The sequence below is a fragment of the Arachis hypogaea genome, chromosome 5 (genome assembly GCF_003086295.3).
Source record: "Arachis hypogaea cultivar Tifrunner chromosome 5, arahy.Tifrunner.gnm2.J5K5, whole genome shotgun sequence".
In the NCBI taxonomy this organism is placed as follows: domain Eukaryota; kingdom Viridiplantae; phylum Streptophyta; class Magnoliopsida; order Fabales; family Fabaceae; genus Arachis; species Arachis hypogaea.
The window spans coordinates 74,556,199-74,581,719 of NC_092040.1; positions in this window are offsets into that span (position 1 = coordinate 74,556,199).

Consider the following 25,521-nt stretch of genomic DNA (forward strand, 5'->3'; position numbering starts at 1 on the left):
TTGTGCCGTAGGAATAAACGGAAAACTTCTAAACAAAGCGTCAACACCAAACTTAAAGTTTTGCTTGTCCTCAAGCAAAGAAGAACTGAAAATAGAAAGAGGTAAATTATTATGAAGAAAGAAAAAGAAGAGGGTAAAAGAATAAGTGAGAATAAGGATTGGGAGAGAGAGAGAAAGAAAATTGGGTGGCGCACGTGACGTGTTCGCGTACGGCATGCGATCACGTACGTCGCGCATTTTTCATAATGATGCGTTAGCGTCAGGCATGCGTCCGCATGCCCTGGATTTTGTGCGATTCGTGCGAAGCCAACCGCACGCCCGCGCGACTTTCTATTCGCATGACTTGGGAGCCAAATTTTCATACGACGCGCTCACGTCATGCACGCGCTCGCGTGGATGGCCATATGTGCAACTGACGCGAACGCGTCAGTCACGCGTTTGCGTGTTCTAACTTGTGCTTTTAGCACACTTTTTGCCCCAAGCCAGCACAACTCTCTGCCCAAACACTCTTTGATGTCGAATTTGCAGGTCATGCATTTGCGTCATTGACGCGCACGCGTGAATGGCGAAAATCACAAATGACGCGCACGCGTGAGGTACACGGACGCGTCGGTTGTTTGTTCTAAAGGCTTGGTTCTGGCGCCATTCACGCTCAACTCTCTGCCAAATTTTATTTTTCACTTACACAAAATCGACGCATTCGCGTCTGTGACGCTTGCGCATCGTATGCGCTTTTTTTTTTGAGCTCGAGATGTTCAGTTCCTGTGAAAAAATAGCTGCATGATCAAAAAATTAGTAAAAACTCAGTAAAAATAAGCAAGTAAGAAAACTGCTACTACAAAAAATAACTAAGGATACGAAATTATCGAGTTGCCTTCCGACAAGCGCTTCTTTATCATCACTAGCTTGACGGTCAGCTTCTCTAAGGAGGAGGATCATAGGGGCTCAGCTCTTCACCCCTCACTTTGAACTTCTTTCCTGTGTCTCCATAATGTAGCTCAATATGCTCCAGAGAGAGGATTCTGATTACTGTATAAACCCATGCTGGATTGCTGGTCAACACCACCTTCATTCCTGGGGAGAAACCTTCAGTGGGGATCTTTTTGTTTCTCCATCCTCTGGGTACTTTCTTCTTTTTGGGAACCTCCTCCTTGGTAGATGATGCATTCCCAACACCAAACTTAGGTTTGATGTCAGGAGGAATTTTATTAATTGTTACTAAGGGAGGTTTGAGCTCAGATTCTGCTGTGTATCATCAGGGGATTTTTAAAGATTTGGATCAATAAGCTCAGCCTGCATGCACCTCTCTTCTTCACCTGTTGGATGTATATCTTTGAAGACATGAAAGACCAGTCGCTCATTATGCACTCTAAGCACTAATTCACCTACTTCTACATCAATCAGAGCTCTTCCAGTGGCTAGGAATGTTCTTCCTAGAATTATAGAGGCATTCTCATCCTCCCCCGTGTCAAGAATCACAAAGTCTGCTGGGAGGAAGAACTTACCCACTTTGACCAAGATATTCTCCACTAATCCGTATGCAGGCTTCATAGATTTGTCTACCATCTGTAATGCTATCTTTGTGGGTTGTGCCTCTTGGATTTGCAGCTTCTTCATCACAGATAAGGGCATTAGATTTATGCTTACCCCCAGATCATATAGGGCTTTCTCAAAGGTTGTGCTCCGAATGGTGCATGGAATTTGAAAGCCCCCTGGATCTGGCATCTTTTTTAGTAAGTTATTCTGAATTACAGCACTACATTCCTTAGTCCAGGACTACTGTCTCATCTCTCTTTAAACGCTTTTTCTTTGACAACAGCTCCTTCATGAATTTGGCATAGATAGGCATTTGCCAAAACCTCAGCAAAAGGAATATTAATTTGTAACTTTCTGAAGATTTCCAAGAACTTTGAGAACTGCTTGTCCTTGGTCTCCTTTTGAAGTCTCTGAGGATATGGAATCTTAGATTTGTACTCAGGGGCCTTTGGCAGTGTAGGATGAGTGTCAAGAGAGTCTGGGAATGGATTGTCCGCATGCTTTGGAGGGGCGTGCTCCAATTCTCCTTTCTTCTCCTTTGGAGCTTCCTTTTCAACTAGCTCTTCATTGGCGTTGGTCTCAGAGACAGCTACTTTACCACTTCTCAATTGAATAACCTTGCAGTCTTCTCTTGGGTTCACCACTGTATCACCTTTAAATGTACTTGTAGACCTCTTCAGTATTTGCTTGCTCAGTTGGCCCACTAGCACCTCTAAATTTCTAATGGAGGCTCTGGTTTCCTGCATAACTTGTGCTTCCGTACTTGCCACTTGTCCCCTTATCACGGTGATAGCCTTGCATTCCTCTCTTGGATTTGGAATTGTGTTACCAGGAAGGCTATTAGTGGTCCTTTGATCAATTTCATTAACTCTGGTGGCTATTTGACCCATTTGAGTCTCCAGGTTCTTGATGGATGCTCTGGTTTCCTGTCTAAAACCCGTCAATATTGCTTCCAAATCATTATTCTGTTGAAAACCGCCCTGAGAATTATTGTTGAAGTTTTGAGGTCTCTGAGGTTGATCCCTCCATCCAAAATTTGGGTGATTTCTCCATCCCTGGTTGTATGTCTTAGAATATGGGTCATTGTTGGGATTCCTGGGACCACTCCCCATGTAATTCACCTGTTCAAAAGAAGGTTGAGCATAATCATAATGATCATTTTTCATAGAGTTACCTGCCATGTCATATGAGACTTCCTGTGGTGGATTTTGTGTGTTGATAGCTGATACTTGCATGCCACCCATCTGTCGAGTAAGTAGATTTATTTGCTGAGACATCAGCTTGTTCTGAGCGAGAAAAGCATTAATAGCTTCTACTTCCAACACGCCTCTCTTCTGAGGGGTTTTAGAGTTCACTGGATTCCTGTTAGATGAGTATAAATATTGGTTGCTAGCAACCAATTCAATAAGCTTAATAGTCTCCTCTGGTGTCTTCTTCTTGTACAATGAACCTCCTGCAGAATTGTCTAAGCACATTTTGGATATTTCATCTAAGCCTTCATAAAAGATATCTAGTTGAGTCTATTTGGAGAACATGTCTGGAGGGCATTGCCTAATCAGTAGCTTGTATCTCTCCCAAGCTTCATACAGAGTCTCACCATCCTTCTGCCTGAAGGTCTGAACCTCCATCCTAAGATTGGTCAGCTTCTTTGGTGGGAAAAATTTAGTGAGAAACTCAATAACCACCTTGTTCCAAGTGTCCAAACTCTCCTTGGGTTGGGAATCTAGCCATAGCTTTGCTACATCCCTCAAAGCAAACGAGAAGAGCATGAGTTTGTAACATCTGGGTTTACTCCATTTGTTTTCACAGTATCACAAATTTGCAGAAAACTAGAAATAAATTGATTTGGGTCTTTGATGAGCGGATAATTTATACGCTTTTTGGCACTGTTTTTAGTATATTTTTAGTACATTTTAGTTAGTTTTTAGTATGTTTATATTAGTTTTTATTTAAAATTCACTTTTCTGGGCTTTACTATGAGTTTGTGTGTTTTTCTGTGATTTCAGGTAATTTCTGGCTGAAATTGAGGGACCTGAGCAAAAATCTTATTCAGATGCTGAAAAAGGACTACAGATGTTGTTGGATTCTGACCTCCCTGCACTCGAAGTGGATTTTCTGGAGCTACAGAAGCCCAATTAGCGCTCTCAATTGTGTTGGAAATCAGACATTCTGGGCTTTCCAGCAATGTATAATAGTCTATACTTTGCCCAAGATTTGATGGCCCAAACCGGCGTTGCAAATCAGCTTCAGAATTCCCGGCGTTTAACGCCGGAACTGGCACAAAAATTGGAGTTAAACGCCCAAACTGGCACAAAAGCTGGCGTTTAACTCCAGAAAAAGTCTCTACACATGAAAGCTTCAATGCTCAGCCCAAGCACACACCAAGTGGACCCCAGAAGTGGATTTTTACGTCATTTACTCATTTCTGTATATCTTAGGTTACTAGTTCACTATAAATAGGATATTTTGACATTGTATCTTTATCTCATGACACATTACACGTTTCTTATTGTATCTTCTACGGTATGAGTCTCTAAACCCCATGGTTGGGGGTGAGGAGCTCTGCTGTGTCTTGATGGATTAATGCAATTACTACTATTTTTCATTCAATCACGCTTGCTTCCATTCTAAGATATCACTTGTTCCTCAACTTGATGAATGTGATGATCAGTGACACTCATCATCATTCTCACCTATGAATGTGTGCCTGACAACCACCTCTGTTCTACCTTAGATTGAGTGGATATCTCTTGGATCCCTTAATAGGAATCTTCGTGGTATAAGCTAGAATTGATGGCGGCATTCTTGAGAATCCGGAAGGTCTAAACCTTGTCTGTGGTATTCTGAGTAGGATTCAAGGATTGAATGACTGTGACGAGCTTCAAACTCCTGAGGGCTGGGTGTTAGTGACAGACGCAAAAGAATCACTGGATTCTATTCCAACCTGATTGAGAACCGACATATGATTAGCCGTGCTGTGACAGAGCGCGTTGAACATTTTCACTGAGAGGATGGGAGGTAGCCATTGACAATGGCGAAACCCTACATACAGCTTGCCATGGAAGTAGCCTTGCATGCATGAAGAAGAAGACAGTAGGAAAGCAGAGATTCAGAAGATAGAGCATCTCCAAAACCTCAACCTGTTCTCCATTACTGCAAAACAAGTATCTATTTCATGTTCTTTTACTTTTCACAATTAAACCTGAGAATTATTGATATCCTGACTAAGAGTTACAAGATAACCATAGCTTGCTTCAAGCCGACAATCTCCGTGGGATCGACCCTTACTCACGTAAGGTATTACTTGGACGACCCAGTGCACTTGCTAGTTAGTTGTGCGGAATTGCAAAAGTGTAATTGCGATTTCGTGCACCAGTCTTCGTGGGAAAGACCATGATATTAGCAGTTTTGTTGCACCAGAGTGACCAGTTGAGGCTTCAACTTAAAGTTGTTCGCAGCAATAGGAAGCACCACAATGCTCTTTCCATACAGATCTGCAGTAGGAGCAGAGAAAGAGCCAAGTACTCTCCTTTGTTCATTCCCATTCGGGTTTGCCGCATTGGTATTATCAGTATTAATTGGATCCATAGTGGATTCTACAGCTCTGTAAAGTTTTGCTTGTTGTAAACGCCGCCTGAAAGTCCTTTTAGGTTCAGGATAAAACTCTAAGAGATGTTCTTTGTCTCTGTTCCTGCGCATAAACAAACAGCAAACAAGAAAGAACGGAATCTCTACGTCAGAGTGCAGAGAATTCCCAGTGAGATAACCTGTGTAAAGAGATAAACATATTGAATAAAATAAATAAATAAATAGAAAAAATAATAAATAGCTAACACCAAACTTAATTTCAGAAATTAAGAAAGATATTAATGCTATTTATTTATTTATTTAAAATATATTTTTTTCTTATTTCTTATTTTTTATTTTTATTTTTTTTATATAATAAAAGAAAAAAAAGAAGAAAAACGTAACAGGTGAGGGGGGAACGAAAGAGAAAAAAAAAGGAAGTGTAACGGAAACAAAAAAAATATAAAGGTAAAGAGAAAGATTGTTTTTTCAAAAAACTTTTAAAAATAGATTTTAATAAAATTAAAAATAAAACGCCTAATCTAAGCAATCAAACAACTAATAATTGTTAATCACAGTCAATTCCCGGCAACGGCGCCAAAAACTTGGTGCGGTATTTTATAACCCACACTACTAACCGGCAAGTGTACTGGGTCATACCAAGTAATACCTTACATGAGTAAGGGTCGATCCCCCGAGGATTGATGGATTAAGCAACAATAGCGTTTGATAGGATTAGTTAGGCAAGCAGAAAATGGTTTTGAGATATTCAAAGAGCAGTAAACAGCAAATTTGGAATATTAAAGACAGACAAATAAATAAGTTGGGAATAATATAATGAGAAGATAGTTAAGGTTTCAGAGTTATCTATTTTTCCGGATTAACTTTTATTACTAATTAATTTAATCATACAAGATTTAATTTCATGGAAAACTATATGTGACTAGGCCCTAATTCCTTAGACCTTCCTATTCTCCTCTAAAATTCATTAACTGCCAATTCCATGGTCAATTAATTCCAATTAGAGGGTGATGATCAATTTCTAGTTTATATGCCAAAAGAATCCTAATTATCCACAAATAAAGGGATTATATGTCACATATCCCGTTAAATACAAACAATTAAAAATTTAGTATAATATGTTCTCAAGCTGTTGTTCAGGTAAAGAGCTTTTCCAAGTTTTACAAGAACTTAATTAGAACATGGGTCATACTTCCGTTCCACCCACATCCATAAAATAAAGAACGAAAACAATTATTGAAATATAAATCAAGACATGAATTAAATTAAAAAGATCAAACGAATCAATCCATGAAAATAGACAGAGCTCCTAACCTTAATAATGGAAGATTAGTTGCTCATGGTTCAGAGAATAAAACTAAGGGTTCTGGTAAAAAAATGTATCTCCCTGTCTAAATATACAGAGTTCCTATTTATTACTCATCCTAATTAATTTAAAAATCTAATTTCTAAAACTAAAAATTAAAAATAATATCTTTTCCTAAAAAAAGTAAGATTTGAATTTAAATTTGAATTAATTAACAGATCATCAGTTGATGGGTGGGGACCACTTCATTTGTCTATTCTGTAGCTTTTAATCTATGTTTTTTGGGCTGGAAACTGGGTTAAAACAGCCCAGAATTTGCCCCTAGCGTCATTTGTATTTTTGCCGATCGCGCATGTGATGCGTCCGCGTCGTCCACGCGTTCGTGTCATTTGTGCATATTCCAGTCCACGCGTTCGCGTCAGGAACGCGATCACGTTATTGCAGTTTTTCCATTCTGCGCAGTCACGTGAGCCATGCGTCCGTGTCGGTCTTCGCTGGTCATCTCTTTGGTTTCTTCTTTTTCTCTGCAGAAACTTCATCAAATCCCTCCGAATGCTACCTAAAATAAATAAAATTGCACAGAACTCAAAATAGCATCCATAGTGGCTAAAATATAATTAATTCTTAATTAAACTCAACAAATTAGATGCAAATTCACTAGGAAAAGATAGATAAGATGCTCACGCATCACGCGTCAAATGGGATTTTTGCCATTTTGTGCGTGCGCATAGCTCACGCATACGCGAGAATTGCTTTTCCACGCGTATGCGTTGCCCAAACTTCTTTCAGGTTCAGAAATGAAATTTATCAAAAGCGTTGGAGGTAACGTTGGTTCACCAATGTTCCCTCCAACGTTGGCACCCAGATTTTATAACGTTGCCAGCAACGTTGGTGGACCAACGTTAGCCACCAACGTTGCATACCCCCTTCTCTTCCAACGTTTGAGGTAACGTTGGCGAGCAAACTTTGGCCACCAACATTATTTCCTCTGCTTTGCTTCTTCCTCTGCTTTTTCCCCTTCTTTCGTGCTTCTTTCTTGCCTCTTTTTCACCTATTATCAATCAAACAATTGCATCAAAGTTTGCCATAATCACAAGGTATTTGCACCATTCATAACATCAAGTAAAATTAGCATAAAACCTTGTAAAAAAGCACATAAACACCCATGTTTAATTGAACCAAGGGATGCATGAAATTCCAATTCAATTACTTACTTATTGTACAAGAAAGTGCCTGAAACCTAATGAAAACAAATGAGAAATGCTTCTGAAACTAGCCTAAGATGACTTGTCATCAACTGTAGCATGTTTGACAAAGTATTATGAGCCTTCCCATCCTGTGTTGAGACTTTCAAGCATTGCAAGCTGTTTGTTTTTGTCGATGGCACGCATTTGTATGGCAAATACGGTAGTGTTGCTTATTGTAGTGGCACAAGACGGCAACAGCAATATCCTTCCTATTGGTTTTGCAATTGTGGAGTCTGAGAGTACGGAGTCATGGTCTTTCTTCCTAACTAATTTGAGATGACTTGTCACCCTGTAGGAAGGCCTATTGATTATTTCTGATAGATCCCAGGTGATCAAGGCTGCACTGAGGGCCGATGATAGTGGTTGGCAACCTCTTAGGCGTTCCATGCTTGTTGTGTTAGACACATGGCCTCAAACTTCATGTGTCACTTCAAGTCTACCGAGGGCAAGCGATACCTCATAAATGCTTCTTATAGTCCAAGAGAGGCTGGGTACAAGTATTTGGATGCCTTGAGAAGTTTATCGTGAGTACAAGTATTTGGATTTTTTATACACTTTTTGATGTCATTTTCTTAGTGTTTTTAGTATATTTTGTTAAGTTTTATTATGTTTTAGTAGGATTTAATGCAAAATTAACTTTTTGGATGCTACTTTGAGCTTTTGTGTTTTTCTTATGATTTTAGGTGAATTTTGGGTGATTTTGGCAAGATTTATCAAAGTCTGATTTAGAGGCAAAGAAAGGAGTGTAGAAGCTGTCAAATCCTGACCTCCTTGCATTCAAATGAGCATTTCTAGAGTTACAGAGGTCCAATTGATGCGATTTCAATAGAGTTAGAAAGCTAACTTCCAAGACTTTCCAGCAATATATAATGGTCTATACTTTTCTTTAGATTGGACTGCCCAAACTGGGCGTTGAACGCCCAAACTACCACCTTTCTGGAATTTAACGTCCCAATGGGACCAACCTCGCAAGTTGAACACCCAAAGTGGTGTTCAATGCCAAAAAGGGAGCAAGGAAGCAACATATTACCCCTTAGTGGGCGTTCAATGACCACTTCTTCAAGTTGGATGCCAAGCTCAACCCAAACACTCATCAAGTGGGCCTACAAGAGAATTTTTGCACCTTTTGCTTAGTTTATCTCATTTTTGTAATTTTTAATTATTAGTAATATCTTTTAGGTCTAGTATTTACTATAAATAAGGGACTTCCTCCTTCCTGAGGACGAGGCCTCCTAGGAGTGGAGAACCACATTCGAAATTTACCTATTATTCTCTGTACAACATGAGCAACTAAACCTTCTAGGTTAAGGTTAGGAGCTCTGCTGATTCCTATGGATTAATGCAATTACTTTTCTACTTTAATTTATGTTTTGATTCGATTCCATGATGCATTGTCATTCTTCATCCCTGTGAATCTCAATTCTACATGAGTTCTTACAAGTCTTGACCCGGATAGTATTGAGCTACAGCTTGAGGATGCATCACGGGTTCTAACAAAATTATCTGGATTAATTGGGGTATGTGACATATAACCTCATTAGTCAGGGGCAATTAAGGTTCCTGTGGCCCTAAGGGTAGAACCATAAGAGCATCAGTCTCTGATCCAGAAGATCCAACCTTGTCGGTGGCGTTTTGAGTAGGATCAACTAAGAGATTGACTTACCCGTGCTTTACCCTCTCCCAGATTGATCTAGTCCATTCGGATGTTTAGTTTGGTCCTGAGGAGATTAATGACCACGACCCATGGCTTAATCACTTACATCCTTGCCATTGAAGGAATCATTCATCGTTGAAGTAGAAAGTATGATGTATAAATTCAGAAGAAGCACCTTCGAAGCCTTAACTACTGCTAATTACTGTCTCTACATTCGATTGTTATCGTTTGTTTATGCACCTACAATAATCAAAACCATCTTTCTATTCGTCTGACTAAGATCTGCAGGATAACCACAGCTTGCTCAATCTGGCAATCCTCGTGGGATTCGACCGTCACTCACCTGAGGTATTACTAGGACGACCCAGTGCACTTGCTGGTTTAGTTGTGGGAAATTCGATTTTCCCGCACCAGTTTGTCGTTGATGAGTTAGAGCCTGGTGCACGGATTCCTACACTCCATATAACTGAACCAGCAAGTACACTGGGTCGTCCAAGTAAAACCTGAGGTGAGTCAGGGTCGATCCCACGAGAATTGTCAGCTTGGATCAAAAAGTGGTTATCTTGTAAATCTTAGTTAGGTGGATAGAAAAGTTGTGTAGTTTTTTAAACGCATAAGAGTAAAATAAAGATAACGTTACTTAGTGGTTGTGAATCTAATGATAAGAAGATAGTTAAGGATTCAGAGATGCTTTGTTCTTCTAGATCAATACTTTCTTATTGTCTACTCCAACTGTGAATGATTTCTTATATAGCGGGCTGTATGTGATCAATACTGGTTGAGAGGCTGCCAATCTTTCTCTAGGCTAAACACCAGGTTTAATGTGCATCCAATCTGAATGAAGGTGAAGCTCCTGTAGTCCATCCCCTTGGTGATCCTACTCAAAACACCCCAGAAAAGGTCGAATCTTCCAGATAAGAGAATGATGCACCTTGGTTCTAGCCTTTACCACAAAGACCCTAATCTCCCCATACCTCGGCTGAACTGATGTCTCGAGAAGTCCCCAACAAAGTCGTGGATTTGCTGTCAAAGAGATGTATAATCAAGCTAGTGGTTCACTAATATATGATGAAAGACGCTCGCTGAACCCATGTAGAATAGAGATAACTTTTAATGGTTCAACTTAATCATAAGGTTGAAGAATGAAGATACATCTTAGCAGAGAATCATACACGAATTGAAATAGAACAGTAGTGCTTTTATTAATCCATAAAAGTCAGCAGAGCTCGTAACCTCAACCTTAGGAAGTTAGTGACTCAAACCGTACATAATAGTGTTTGAAAATAAATGAGGGAGGAAGAAGACCCTACACATGGGTGATCTTCTCCTATATATACCAATCTAATGACTCAGGATTATAGAAATATGATAGACTAGACTTAGGAGTGTGAAAATCCACTAATGGGGCCCACTTGGTGAGTGTTTAGGCTGAGCTTGAGTGTCTCCCACGTGCTAGGACTCCCTAGGGGCGTTGAATGCTGGTTAAGGGCCCCCTTTTGGGCATTGGACACTAGCCACCTTTCTGTGGGCATTGGACGGCAAGAATGGGGCTGGTGGCTGGTGTTGAACGCTAGTTTTGGGACATTAATTTCTGTAGTAAAGTATAAACTGTTCATACCCTGACCGAGCTCCCCAACTCGGCAAGTTCATAGAAGGTCCGACCTCGCCCTAAGGCCCACACCTAAAGGTCGGACCTCGGACCATAAAGCAAGGAAGGCCCATCAAAAGGAACGCAGCCCAAAACCTAAAGGCCGAAAAGGCCTAGAAAGGGCGGTTCCACAAAAGATAGAGATAAAACTCCCAAAAGATAAGATAAGATAAGAATATCTTATCCAGGGAAGATCACGGCCAACTACTATAAATACACTGGAACACCCAGGTATGGCATTCATTCCACATTCTACACATATCTGCTTGGACCCATGCTAACTTAAGCATCGGAGTGTCATTGCAGGTACAACCACCAACCACTCTACATATCAAGCTCGGGTCATCAGTTCCCCCACCTCGGGACTTCTCCAAAACGACCGAGCTACACGTTTCAGGTAACCCTCGGAACATTGGCGCCGTTGCCGGGGACCTGGAAGTCATCCCTTTACCATGGCGGACGACCCTCTCAACAATGGCCACGCCGCATCAGAACAAGAGGACGAAGTTGACACCGGAGAACGACCGGACAGCCCTCTATCGCCACGCACTCCAGGAGGAAACAAACAGAATCGCCCAAAAACATCACTCCCAAACAAAGATCCACAAAATTCCGAAAAAGAAAAGAGCTCGGAAATTTTGGAAGCAGTCCGGGCACAACAAAACCGACTGAAACAACTCGAAGAGGACATAAAAAAGTAGAAAGAAACTGAACAAGATCTGAGAAGGGAGGCTCGAAAGCGCAGAGAATTAGAAGAAAAACTACGGAAAATAGAGGCCAATCTAAAAGACCGGACAGAACGCGGCACCACCCCCGAATGCAACCATGATCCCTTCACGCAAGAGATCATGAAGGAGAAGGTACCACGAAATTTCAAGCCACCCGATATGGATCTCTACGACGGCACCACCGATCCAAATCACCACCTCAGCAACTTCAGAAGCAGAATGTACCTAGTCGACGCCTCCGACGCGATTCGGTGCAAAGCCTTCCCCACCACTCTCACCAAGTCAGCCATGAAGTGGTTCGACAACCTGCCACCAAGATCAATCACCAGCTTCGAGGACCTAACCAAAAAATTCCTAACAAGGTTCTCCATTCAAAAAGACAAGACAAAACATGCTCCCAGTCTACTCGGGATCAAACAAGGTAACCAAGAAACTCTCCGAGAATACATGGAGCGATTCAACAAAGCCTGCCTGGACATACAACACTTGCCCACTGATGCAGCCATCATGGGACTAGCAAACGGCCTAAAAGAGGGACCGTTTAGCCAGTCCCTATCCAAACGATACCCGACCTCCCTATACGAGGTGCAGGAGCGGGCAGAAAAATATATCAACATGGAGGAAACCTCCCAGCTAAGAGACTCTTCTAGGAAGGAATCAAACTACCCACTCCGAGATCGAGATCGGGAACAGAAGAAGAAAGAAGAACCCAACTCGGACAAGCCACGGAAGTACCACAACTACACCCCCCTCCGAGTCTCCCTGGTAGACGTCTACAGAGAAGTATAGCACACCGAGAAGATCCCCCCGCCCCGACCGCTGAAGCACAAGAGAGCGGGGAGAGATCGGTCCGAATACTGTGAATATCACAAGCTCTACGGTCATTCTACTAACGACTGCTACGACCTAAAAAATGTTATAGAAAAGCTAGCCAGAGAAGGGAAACTCGACAGATACATAGCAGAGAAAGGAGAAGAGACCAGGAAGAGAAGGCGGGGAGATAACGAAGATCGGGCCGAACAAATCCCGCGAACCCCTGAAAGGCACGTTCACATGATAAATGGAGGTTTTGCAGGCGGAGGAACATCCAGATCCTCGCGAAAAAGACACCTCAAAGAAGTCTACCACGTCCGAGAAGACAGTCCCCTGCCCGAACTACCTACTATCTCGTTTACCCGAGAAGATGCTCAAGGGATAATACCCGGGCACGACGATCCAATGGTAATCACCATTATCCTAACAAACGCCAACTTACATCGAACCCTGATTGACCAGGGAAGCTCAGCAGATATCCTTTTCAAAACGGCCTTCGACAAGCTCGGACTTGAAGAAAAAGAACTAAAGGCCTATCCCACCGACCTATTTGGGCTAGGAGATACCCCGATCCATCCCTTAGGATACATCTCGCTACACACTACCTTCGGGAAAGGCGAGCAATCTAAAACATTAAGCATCGATTACATTATAGTCGACGTCACATCAGCATACAATGCCCTCATTGGGCGACCAACCCTAAACAGACTGGCAGCTATAGTCTCGACCCCACACCTCTGTATGAAGTTCCCTACCGCAAAAGGAATCGCTACCCTAAAAGGCGACCAAAAACTGGCGCGGCGATGCTACAACGAAAGCCTGAGCTTAAAAGGAAAAGAGATCAACACAATAGAACTCGGGCGAGTTCAAGCCCGAGAAGATCTTCGGCCACAACCAGAGGGAGAAACCGAAAGAGTCCAGATCGGGAACACATCTGAAAAAGTAACAAACATAGGAGCAAACCTCGAAACGGGCCTAAAGGAGGAACTCATAACCCTCTTAAGGGAGAATTCCGACCTCCTCGCCTGGAAAGCCTCCGACATGCCAGGCATAAGCCCCGACCTGATGTGCCATAAGCTATCAGTTTACCCGGGATCCCGACCTGTCCAACAAAGACGCCGGAAGCTCGGACCCGAGCGCATGCAAGCAATAGAAGAACAAGTACAAGCACTGCTAGATGCAGGGTTCATTAGGGAAGTAAAATACCCCCTATGGCTCGCAAACGTGGTCCTGGTAAAAAAGCCCAACGGAAAATGGAGGATGTGCGTCGATTACACGGATCTCAACAAAGCCTGCCCCAAAGACCCATATCCACTACCAAACATCGACGCCTTAGTAGACGCAGCCTCAGGCTACAGATATCTCTCCTTCATGGACGCATACTCAGGATACAATCAAATCTCGATGTACGGACCCGACCAAGAAAAGACCTCGTTCATAACCCTAAGGGCAAACTACTGCTACGTCGTAATGCCCTTCGGGCTAAAGAACGCAGGGGCAACCTACCAGAGGCTAATGAACAAAGTGTTCTCAGAGCACATCGGACTACAGCTGGAGGTGTACGTTGACGACATGCTGGTAAAGACACAAGAAGACAGAAACTTGCTAACCGACCTCACCAGTGTCTTCGGCACCCTCAGAAAACACAACATGAGACTTAACCCGACAAAGTGCACCTTCGCCGCAGAAGCCGGAAAGTTCCTAGGCTTCATGCTGACTCAAAGGGGCATCGAAGCGAACCCGGACAAATGCCAGGCAATACTCAATATGAAGAGCCCGACGTGTGTCAAAGAAGTACAACAACTGAATGGAAGGCTAGCTGCCCTATCAAGATTCTTGGCAGGATCAGCGATAAAATCACTACCTCTCTACTCACTCCTAAAGAAAGGGAAACCCTTCTCATGGACCCCGGAGTGCGAAAAAGCCTTTCAAGGGTTCAAGGAATTCCTCGGGCAGCCACCAATCCTAACCCGACCTCTAAAAGGGGAAGAACTCGTACTATACCTCTCGGTTGGACATCGAGCAGTCGCTTCAGTGTTAATACGAGAAAACGACCAAGGACAACACCCCATATACTTTGTAAGCAAGGCACTACAAGGGGCCGAGTTAAACTATCAGAAGATAGAAAAATTCGCCTACGCCCTAGTGTTCACAGCCCGGAGGCTCCGTCCCTACTTTCAAGCCCACACCATCAAAGTCCGGACAAACCAACCCATGAGACACATCCTGCAAAAAACAGACCTGGCAGGACGAATACTACAATGGGCGGTGGAACTGTCCGAGTTCGACCTCCAATATGAAGCCCAGACTGCCATAAAATCTCAGTATCTAGCCGACTTCATCGCAGAATACACGGAGACCCCTGGAACCCCACTCTCATGGAACCTGTATGTCGACGGATCCTCAAACAAACAGGAAGCGGAGCCGGGGTTATACTCGAAAGCGACCAAGGAACACGGATAGAACTATCCCTAAAATTCGAGTTCCAGGCTTCGAACAACCAAGCCGAATACGAGGCCCTACTAGCAGGTCTAAAGCTAGCCGAAGAGGTCGGAGCCCAGAGAATCACGATCTTCAGCGACTCCCAGGTCGTCACATCACAAGTAAATGGAAGCTACCAGGCCAAAGACCCAACTATGAAAAAATACTTGGACCAAACACAGGCGCAATTACGCCACTTTTCAGAAATACAAATCCAGCACATACCTCGGGAACAAAACGCCCGGGCAGACGCTCTCTCAAAGCTCGCCAGCACCAAGCCCGGAGGCAACAACAGAAGTCTCCTCCAAGAAACCTTACAATCTCCCTCCGTGCTAAGAGAGGAAGAAACGCTAAATATATCCAACCAACAGCAAGGATGGATGACCCCCATACTTAACTACCTGAAGTCGGGAACTCTCCCCGCCGAAAGAAAGGAAGCTAAAAGACTCACGAAAGACGCCCAGAATTATACACTAATTCACGATGTATTATACAGAAGAGGATTCTCAAACCCCCTCCTTAGGTGCGTCCCAACCTCAGAAGCAAAAAGCGTCCTCGAAGAAGTCCACGGAGGCATGTGTGGGAACCATCTCGGAGCTCGGGCACTATCCAAGAAAATAGTCAGAGCCGTTCTACTGGCCGACCTTGCAAAGAGACGCAACGGAGTTTGTGAAAATATGCCCCCTGCCAAAAACACGCCAATTTTCACAAGGCACCACCCGAAGACCTTATCGGCATCACCGCACCATGGCCCTTCGCAAAATGGGGACTCGACCTACTCGGCCCGTTCCCACAAGGACCGGGGCAAGTCAAATACCTCATAGTAGGGGTCGACTACTTCACAAAATGGATCGAAGCTGAACCCTTAGCCACCATTACGGCTCAGAAAAGCCGCAAATTCCTATACAAAAACATTGTCACAAGGTTCGGAGTCCCCTACTCCATCACAACAGACAATGGAACACAGTTCACGGACACAAGTTTTCAGAACTTGGTGGCCGAACTAAAAATCAAACAGCAATTCACATCAGTCGAGCACCCACAAGCCAATGGACAAGCAGAGGCTGCAAATAAAGTCATCTTGGCCGGGTTAAAACGAAGACTCCAAGAGGCCAAAGGGGCATGGGCCGAAGAGCTCCCCCAGGTGCTATGGGCATATCGGACAACCCCACACTCTACAACGGGAGAATCACCATTCCGACTAGCTTACGGGATGGAGGCAATGATTCCTATCGAAATAGATGAAGGGTCACCCAGAGTCATCTTCTACAACGAAGGAGGCAACCCGTAGGCACAAAAAGAAGAACTCGACCTCCTCCCCGAGGTCCGAGAAAGAGCCCGAATTCGAGAAGAAGCCTTAAAACGGAGAACGGCCCTCAGATACAATCAGAAAGTGATAAAGCGAAGCTTCTCCATACACGACCTGATTCTAATCCGAAATGACATCGGAACACAAAAATCGGGAGAAGGAAAGCTAGCTGCAAATTGGAAAGGACCCTACAAGGTAACAGAAGTCTTAGGGACAGGCTATTACAAAGTATCCGACCTAGAAGGCAATGAGCTGCCCAGGGCCTGGCACGCCTGTAATCTAAGACGGTACTACAGCTAGAAAAATTTAACCCGAGGTGTACTCTTTTTCCCCTACAAGGGTTTTTTAATGAGACACCCGGTTAAAGTAAAGACACCCGACCTATTCAAGGGTAAACACTATGTAAATATTCTTTCTTTTTTAATACTAATCAATTTTTTCTATTTTCTTTTCTTCTTCCTCATGATGAAACAAATCCTAGAAAGTACCCCGCCAAGGCGCATTAATTTATGCTCGACAAAACGCAAAAAATCATTTGCCAAGAGGCCACACAAGGTCGGCAAAGATAAAGCGACGAGGTTCAAATTAATGTGAGAAGTTATAAAGTAACTCTGAAAAGGCTCAAAAAGCCAAATAAAAAGAGATTACAAAAATAACTTAAAAGGCCGACCAACAACAAGGTCGGACCCAACAAAAGGAGGTACTCGAAACGTCCGAGGTCCGAGAAAAAACCCGGATCCAAAGAAAGAAGCCTTAAAACGGTGAAAACAAAGATTTCGGAAGCGCTTACTAGAAAGTTGCTATACAACTAAAAAGTACAAGCGAAAAAACGAAAACAAAAGATTTCGAAAACGCTTACTAAAAAGTTGCTATACAACTAAAAAGTACAAGAAAAAGTTCCAAGCGCTAGCTAAAAAGTTGTTATCCAAAAACAACTAAAAAGCATAAAAGCGGAACAAAAAGTCAAAACGCGAACAAAAACACCGCATAAAAAAGCTAAAAAGTTACTACAAGTAGCTAATAAGGCAAAAAGGTGTCCAAAGCGTTCACAGAAACCATCCAAAAACAAAAGAGCCCACAGGTCGGGCAAAACACCAAAAATAAAAGGTTACAGAGGATCAAGGTCCTTTCCGGACTCCACATCAACAGAAGGCTGCGGAGGAAACATAGAAATCGGGACTGCATCGACGGCAACGTTATCCCGGTTTGAAACCTCCACACCAGAGCCATCCCCGGCCAAGGGTAAGGTCGGGTTCACAAACGGAACTTTGGGGTCGGACACCGGAACCTCATCCTCGTTGGGAGCAGGAACAATCTTTCCCTCCACAACGACGTTGTCCGTACTGAATAAGCTCAGATCTAGGTCGGGAGCCAGAACCCGGACCTGAGCCTTCAGATTTTCAAACATAGCATCCATACCCTTGGCCACATGACCTTCTAGCTCGTAAAAACCATCCTGAGCAGATTGCAACTTCTCCTTTGTCTCCACAAGCTCGGCATATAACCGAGTATAATTCTCCGTCGCCGCCTTCGCCATCTCCTCCGATGTCTTCGCTGCCGCCACAGCCGCGGTAGCCTTAGCTTTCTCTTTCTCCAAAGATGCCTCCAGCTCAGTAATCCTGGCAGCCTTCAGTTGACTAATCCTCTCAAACTTAGACTGAGCCTTCTCAAGTCGGGAGCTGGTCGCACCAATAGGGGACTTCTTGAACTCCCGGGCAATAGCAGCATGAAGACTGGCCATCCGGACACAGCTCCGCGCCATATACTGAAAATGGTGCTCCATAGACACATCATCAGTAGAAATGAAAGTCTGAGGGAGAATATGTTGTTCAATCCAACCAAGAGCATCGAAATCCTTATCATTAAAATCCGCAAGCTCTTGAGAGGTCTTCTGCTTCTTGGGAGGAGGACCCGAAGACGAAGGAGGAGAAGAAGCAACAGGCCCAGAGGTCGGAAGATCTTGACTTATAGCTCGGAACTGGGGAGTCGGAATAGTCTTCGACCGAGTCTGAACACCCACAGTAGTCTTCTGCGGAGAAGATCGGGCAGAAGCCTCCCCGGCCTCGATATTCCGAGCAGCCACAGACTTCTTCGTCCGACGAAGGAACTTCATGGAATCCGCCTGAGAAGACATCTCTACAAGAAATAAAGAAAAGGATTACCACAACAGAAATTCCACCAAAAACAAGCAAAACCAAAATACTAAAAAAGATGAATCTCGGAAGAGGTCGGGAACTACCTAACTCGGAACGGAGAAGGCTTGGATCTCCCAACATTTTCTTCGTGTCCAAGTGAGGTGCCCGACCCCATAAACTGCTCACCACACCCACAAAAGCCTGCTCCACCTCATCTAGACTCTCAAAGGTATACTTAGCAGACACTACATTCTCCTGCCAACAAAGAGGAAAAGAAGGCTCCCCACTCTCATCTAGAAAGAAAGGTCGGACGTCTCCAGTAGCCCGAACCTTGAAATAAAAGTTCTTAAAATCATGAAAGGACTCATCATAAAGGGTACAAAACTTCCTTCCCTGGTTAGCCCTAAAAGAGACCCAAGATACCTTCCCTCCACCCGACCCCGGCTTCGTCAACACAAACAAGTAGGAAAAAAGAGAAATAGAGGGAGCAACGCCCAAAAACTGACACAAAAGTTGAAACAGCTTTAAAAACGCCCAAGAATTTGGATGGAGCTGCGTAGGGGCAAGGTTACAAGACCATAACACCTCGGACTCCAGGTCGGTAAAAGGAAGTCGGACACCCAGCTTAGAGAAAAAACAGTCATAAGCGTAAAAGAAGAGCTTCTCGGAACTATCTAGGGGCGGGAAGCACACTCTCTCCTCGGAATCCGGGGCTACTAGTTCATAATCCCTCTCAGACTCTCTATCTTCACATATGCTACATTGCCTACGAAACCTAGCTAAATACTCAGAATCTACCACAGAAGGGACTCTTAGAGGAACAGGATCTACCCAACCAAGACCACTTGGAATCTTGGTCGACATCGCTTGAAGAACCTTTCGAGACATAAAATTCTTGCCTACAAAGAAGAATGCAACAGCAAGCAAAAATCACATAAAAAGAAGACAGCGAAAACCCATTCAGCAAAACAAAGAAACAAAGATCTTTTAGAAGAAAATGCAGCAACCCGGAACAAAATACCAGAGAAAAGAGCCCCCCCCATATACAAAACAAACAAAGCAATGGCGGCGCCTCTTTTCGGGGCAACCCAGGCATAGGGAAAAGAAACAAACAAAGAGCCACACAAAAGAAACAGAAGCATATGTGCACAAGAAAAGAGAGGGGAACAAACCTGGAAGAAAGAAACGAGGACAACGAGCTCCGAAGCAAGGAGAACGGAACGACGGCGCAGAGGAAACCCCGGAAAGACACGCGGAAAGATTCGGGGAAGAAGAACAAAGAAAAAAGAAGCGGTACTCGAAAAAGGAGATGGCAAAACTTAGAAAAACAGGAAGGGAACAGAATAAACGAAGAAAAAGGAAGGGAGCAAATAAATAATGCCTTCACAGAGCCCGAACGGAAATCGAGGAGAAACGGTAAAAAGCAATAAATGCTGAAACGGCCATTTTTTGAATTTTCAAAAACTACTATACCCGAGCTCGACCTCTCAAAAAGGACGAACTTGGGCAGGGGCACTGTTCATACCCTGACCGAGCTTCCCAACTCGGCAAGTTCATAGAAGGTCCGACCTCGCCCTAAGGCCCACACCTAAAGGTCGGACCTCGGACCATAAAGCAAGGAAGGCCCATCAAAAGGAACGCAGCCCAAAACCTAAAGGCCGAAAAGGCCTAGAAAGGGCGGTTCCACAAAAGATAGAGATAAAACTCCCAAAAGATAAGATAAGATAAGAATATCTTATCCAGGGAAGATCACGGCCAACTACTATAAATACACTGGAACACCCAGGTATGGCATTCATTCCACATTCTACACATATCTGCTTGGACCCATGCTAACTTAAGCATCGGAGTGTCATTGCAGGTACAACCACCAACCACTCTACATATCAAGCTCGGGTCATCAGTTCCCCCACCTCGGGACTTCTCCAAAACGACCGAGCTACACGTTTCAGGTAACCCTCGGAACATAAACTATTATATTTTTCTCGAAAGCCCTGAATGTTAGCTTTTCAGTTTCATTGAGAGCACGCCATTTGGTCTTCTCTATCTCTTGAAAAGCTCTTTCGAGTGCACGGAGGTCAGATCCTAACAACATCTGCTATGCTTTCCTTACCTCTGAATCAGACTTTGTCAAAACTCTCAGATTTCAGCCAGAAAATACCTGAAATCACCATAAAACACAACAACTCATAGTAGATTCCAAAAATGTGAATTTTACACTAAAACCTATGAAAAATTAATAAAACTTAAACAAAACATACTAAAAACTATATGAAAATGATGCCAAAAAGCGTATAAAATATCCGCTCATTACAACACCAAATTTAAACTGTTGCTTGTCCCCAAGCAACTAAAACCAAAGTAGGATAAAAAGAATAGTAAGATACAATAAATCTCAGAGTTTTCAATGAAGCTCAGTTTCAATTAGATCAGCAGGACTTAGTAGCTTTTTGCTTCTAAGTAATTTTGGCATCTCACTATCCATTAAAGCTCAGAAGTGTTGGCATCCTTAGGAACTTAGAATCCAGATGATATTATTGACTCTCCTAGTTTAGTTCTTTTTTATTCTTGAACACAGCTCTTTAGAGTCTGGGCTGTGGCCCTAAGCACTTTATTTTCTAGTATTACCACCAGATACATAAATGCCACAGACACATAACTGGGTGAACCCTTTTGGATTGTGATTCAGCTTTGCTAGAATCCCCAGATAGAGGTATCCAGAGTTCTTAAGCGCACTCTTTTTTTCTTTGGATCACGACTTTAACTGCTCAGTCTCAAGCTATTTACTTGATACCTTCACACCACAAGCATATAGTTAGGGACACTGTTCATTTGGAGTGCTTAGGCCAAGATTTTGTTTCTTTTAGGCCCTCCTAACCATTGATGCTCAAAGCCTTGGATCCTTTTAACCTTGCCATTTGCTTAAAAGGATTATTGGCTTTTTGCACTTGCTTTTTGGTTTAAAGAGCTTATTGGCTTTTTCTGTATTTTATCTCTTTTTTTGCTATTTTTTTTGCAAACACATATTATATTTTTCTTTTATTGATTTTTGCTGCTTTTTCTTGCTTCAAGAATTAATTTCTTTTGATTTTTCAAATTACCAATAATACTTCCCTTTTATCATCATTCTTTCAAGAGCAAACATTCTTAAACTCCAATTTCAAATATGCATTATTCATTCATACATTCAGAAAACAAAAGCAATGCTACCACATCAAGATAATTGAACTATTCTTAAGATAAACTCGAAATTCATGCATCTTAATTTTCTTTTTCAAATAAAATTTTCTTTTAAATAAGGTAAGAGATATATAGAACATTTTATAAGTTTAAGACAGATAGAAATGATCATGCAATAAGAACACGAGAACAGATAACAAAACATAATGGAAAACAGAAAATGACATAAAAGCAAGGGGTGATGGAACGGGACCACCTTAATGACGGCGACTACCACTTCCTCTAGAGAATCCAATAGAGCACTTGATGTCTTCAATGTCATGCCCTTGTCTCTGTTGTTCTTCCATCATAGCTCTTTGATCTTCTCTAATTTCATTGAGGATGGTAGAATGCTCTTGATACTCCATCCTCAACTGATTTATGTTAGACCTTAATTCTCCCATAGAAGTATGCCATTGATCCCAATAGCTTTGAGGAGAAAAATACATCCCTTGAGGCATCTCAGGGATCTCATGTTGAGGCAGCTCCATATGCTAATGTTGTGGTTCATGTGCCAGCTCTCTAGTATGCTCCATCCTTCATTTAGTGATGGGCTTGTCCTCCTCAATTGGAGTGTCACCTTCTATGAAAATTCCAGCTGAATTGCATAGATGACAGATAAGATGAGGGAAACCTAACCTTGCCACTTTGTACAACTCTTGAGGTATCACCTCATGTACTTCCATCTCCTCTCCGTGCATGATGCAATGGATCATGATGGCTCAGTCTATGGTCATCTCAGACCGGTTGTTAGTAGGGATGATAGAGCGTTGGATGAATTCTAACCATCCTCTAGCTATGGGCTTGAGGTCAAGCCTTTTTAGTTGGATAGGCTTGCCTTGGGAATCTCTTTTCCACTATGCTCTTTCCACACAGATGTCTGAGAGCACTTGATCCAGCCTTTAATCAAAATTGACTCTTCTAGTGTAAGGATGTGGGTCTCCTTTCATCAAAGGTAAGTTGAATGCCAACCTCACATTTTTTGGGCTAAAATCTAAGATTCTCCCTTGGACCATGGTGCTCTAATTTTTGGGATGAGAGTTCACACTAATGTCATGGTTTTTCGTGACCCATGCATTAGCATAGAATTTTTGCACCATTAAGATCCCAACCTCTTAGATGGGATTGGTTAGGACTTTCCAACCCTTTCTACAGATTTCATGTCGGATCTCTAGATACTCATTCTTCTTAAGCTTAAAAAAGACTTTGGGAATCACTTTTTTCTTTGCCACTACTTCATAGAAGTGGTCTTGGTGGGCTTTTGTGATGAATCTCTCCATCTTCCAAGATTCGGAGGCGGCAGCTACGATCTTTCCTTTCCTCTTTTTAGAGGGTTCTCTGACCTTGGGTGCCATAACTAGGAATGGAAAGCAAAAAGCAAGGCTTTTCCAACACCAAACTTAAAATTTTGCTTGTCCTCGAGCAAAAATAAACAAAAGAGAAGAATAGAGTAGAAGAAGAAGAAATTAGATGGAGATGGAGGGGAAGAGCAATTCGGCTGGGTGAGGGCTAAAGGTGTGTGAGTAATGTGTGGGATAAGTGGAATGAGGGGGTATTCATAAGTGGGGTATGGTTAGGGTTTCAAATGAATAAGGCGGGGAATATGTGTGGGAAAGTTGGAATTTTAGTAGGTGGGGGTTGGTGGGAGTTATGACGGTTTTGGGGAAGAGGTATGGATGTGATTGGTTGAGGGTTTATAGGGAACAGTGTGTGGGGAAGTGTGAAAAGAAGAGAGAAGAAGGTGGGGTAGGTGAAGATGCTGTGGGACCCACTGGTCCTAAGAGGCTAGGGAATTCAAATTCCCTACCCTCCTTATGGGCATTGAACGCCCAGCTTATGCTCCATAGCTGGTGTTCAACGCCAGCTTGCTGCTCCACTCAGGGCGTTGAACGCCCAAGAGGGACCTCCTTCCTGGTGTTCAACGCCAAGTCTTCTGTCTCTGTTGGGCGTTGAATGCCCAGCCTCTACTCCAGGGCTGGCGTTCAACACCAGTGATGTTACCCTTTTTGGGCGTTGAATGCTCACTCTTTCTTTCTTGTCTAGCGTTCAACGGCAGCAAGACATATTCTCCAGGGTATTATGTTTCCACGTCTGAACATTTCTGTCTCTGTTCTGACTTATGCACACGATCATGAACCTAAAGAAAATAACTAAGAAAAATAAATTCAACGAAAAACATAATAAGAACTATGATCGGGTTGCCTCCCAACAAGCGCTTCTTTAACGTCACTAGCTTGACGGTTAGCTCCTTATGGAGAATGATATGGGCTCCGAATTTTGCCCTTTACAGTGAACTTTCTTCCTATCTTCTCATGGATGAACTCCACATGCTCTAGAGACAAGACACGACTCACTGTATGTGGTATGACTGGTTTCATGGTGAAGACAACTCTCATGCCAGGTGAGAGGTCTTTAGTGGGGATCTTTTTGTCCCTCCAGCCTATAAGTACTTTCTTCTTAGTACATTTATTCTCAGTGCTTGTTGATGGCTGCCCAACACCAAACTTAGAATTGATGTCTAGGGGCTTAGTAAAGCTCTACACTAAGAGAGATGGTTGGAACACTAAGTGTTGTACAGTTATCTCTTTTTTCTCAGAGGGAGAGTGATGAATGGATTTTTGTTGGTAAAGAATTCACAATTAAATTCTCGTTGCAAGTATAGTTTCAAAACCAACTAAAATCCTTTCATACAAAAATTTGTTTGTCACAAGTACAAACCCCTAAAAATAAGAACCGAAGTATTCAAACCTCGGGTCGTCTCTCAAAGGAATTGCAGGGAAGTGTTCTTGCTATTGGTTATGACTTGTATATTTTGGAGTTTTGAATAAGAGATATGAAAAGTAAATGGCAAAAGAAATAAACTAACAACTATGAAAGCTCTTGGCAAGGTGTGAGAACTAAAAGTCCTATCCTCATTATCATCATCAATTGTGACAAAGAATTGTCCATTACTCCCACTTAGTTAACCTCTAACTATGAAGGAAAGTCAAGTGGATAAATCAATTTGATTCCTCAAGTCCTAGTCAACTCCTAAGGAAAGACTAGAGTTAGTGGAATTCAATCAACTAGCAACGTTCAATTATTATTCAACAAAAGAGTTTGATAACTCAAGAGTCTCCAATTACTCAACCAAAGCCAAGAGGAGAAGAATCTACTCTAGCATCCTTCCAAGTATTTTATCAAACACTTGGAAGGCATAAAAGGAAAGTAAAATCAAATTGCAAGAAAAGTAGATCTACACTACCAATTGCAAGGAATTAACAATAATTTAGCAAATCAACAATAAAGGAACTCAAAACATGAATTGAATTAAAAGAGAAATAGAAGAAACAAGAGTGCATCAATATTAAAGTAAAGAATTACAAGAAGTAAAGTACAAAACTAGAGAGAGGAAAGGTAGAAGAATAAGAATTGGTAAAGGAAAAGTAAATCAAAGCATGAATTAAACCTAGATCTAAGAAATCCTAATCTACCTCGAACGTAATTCTACAGAAAAGAAAGAGCTTCTCTCTCTAGAAACTATCCTAAAGCATTCCCTCCAAAATTCAATTATCACTTTCCCCCTTTGACTCCTCTTGATTTTTACATATAATAGGCTCAGAATTGAGTTGAATTTGGGCTTGGGAAGCCCAGAATTCGCCCCTAATATTTTCACTTTAATGAAGTCACGTGCGAGCATTGACATGTACGCGCGACTTGAGTTGGATTTGGGCTTGGGAAGCCCAGAATTTGCCCCCCAGCATTTTCACTTTAATGAAGTCACGTGCGAGCATCGACGCGTATGCGTAGGTCATGTGTACGCATTGCTTGGCATTTTTCCATCCACGCGTATGCGTCATGTATGCGTGCGCATCACC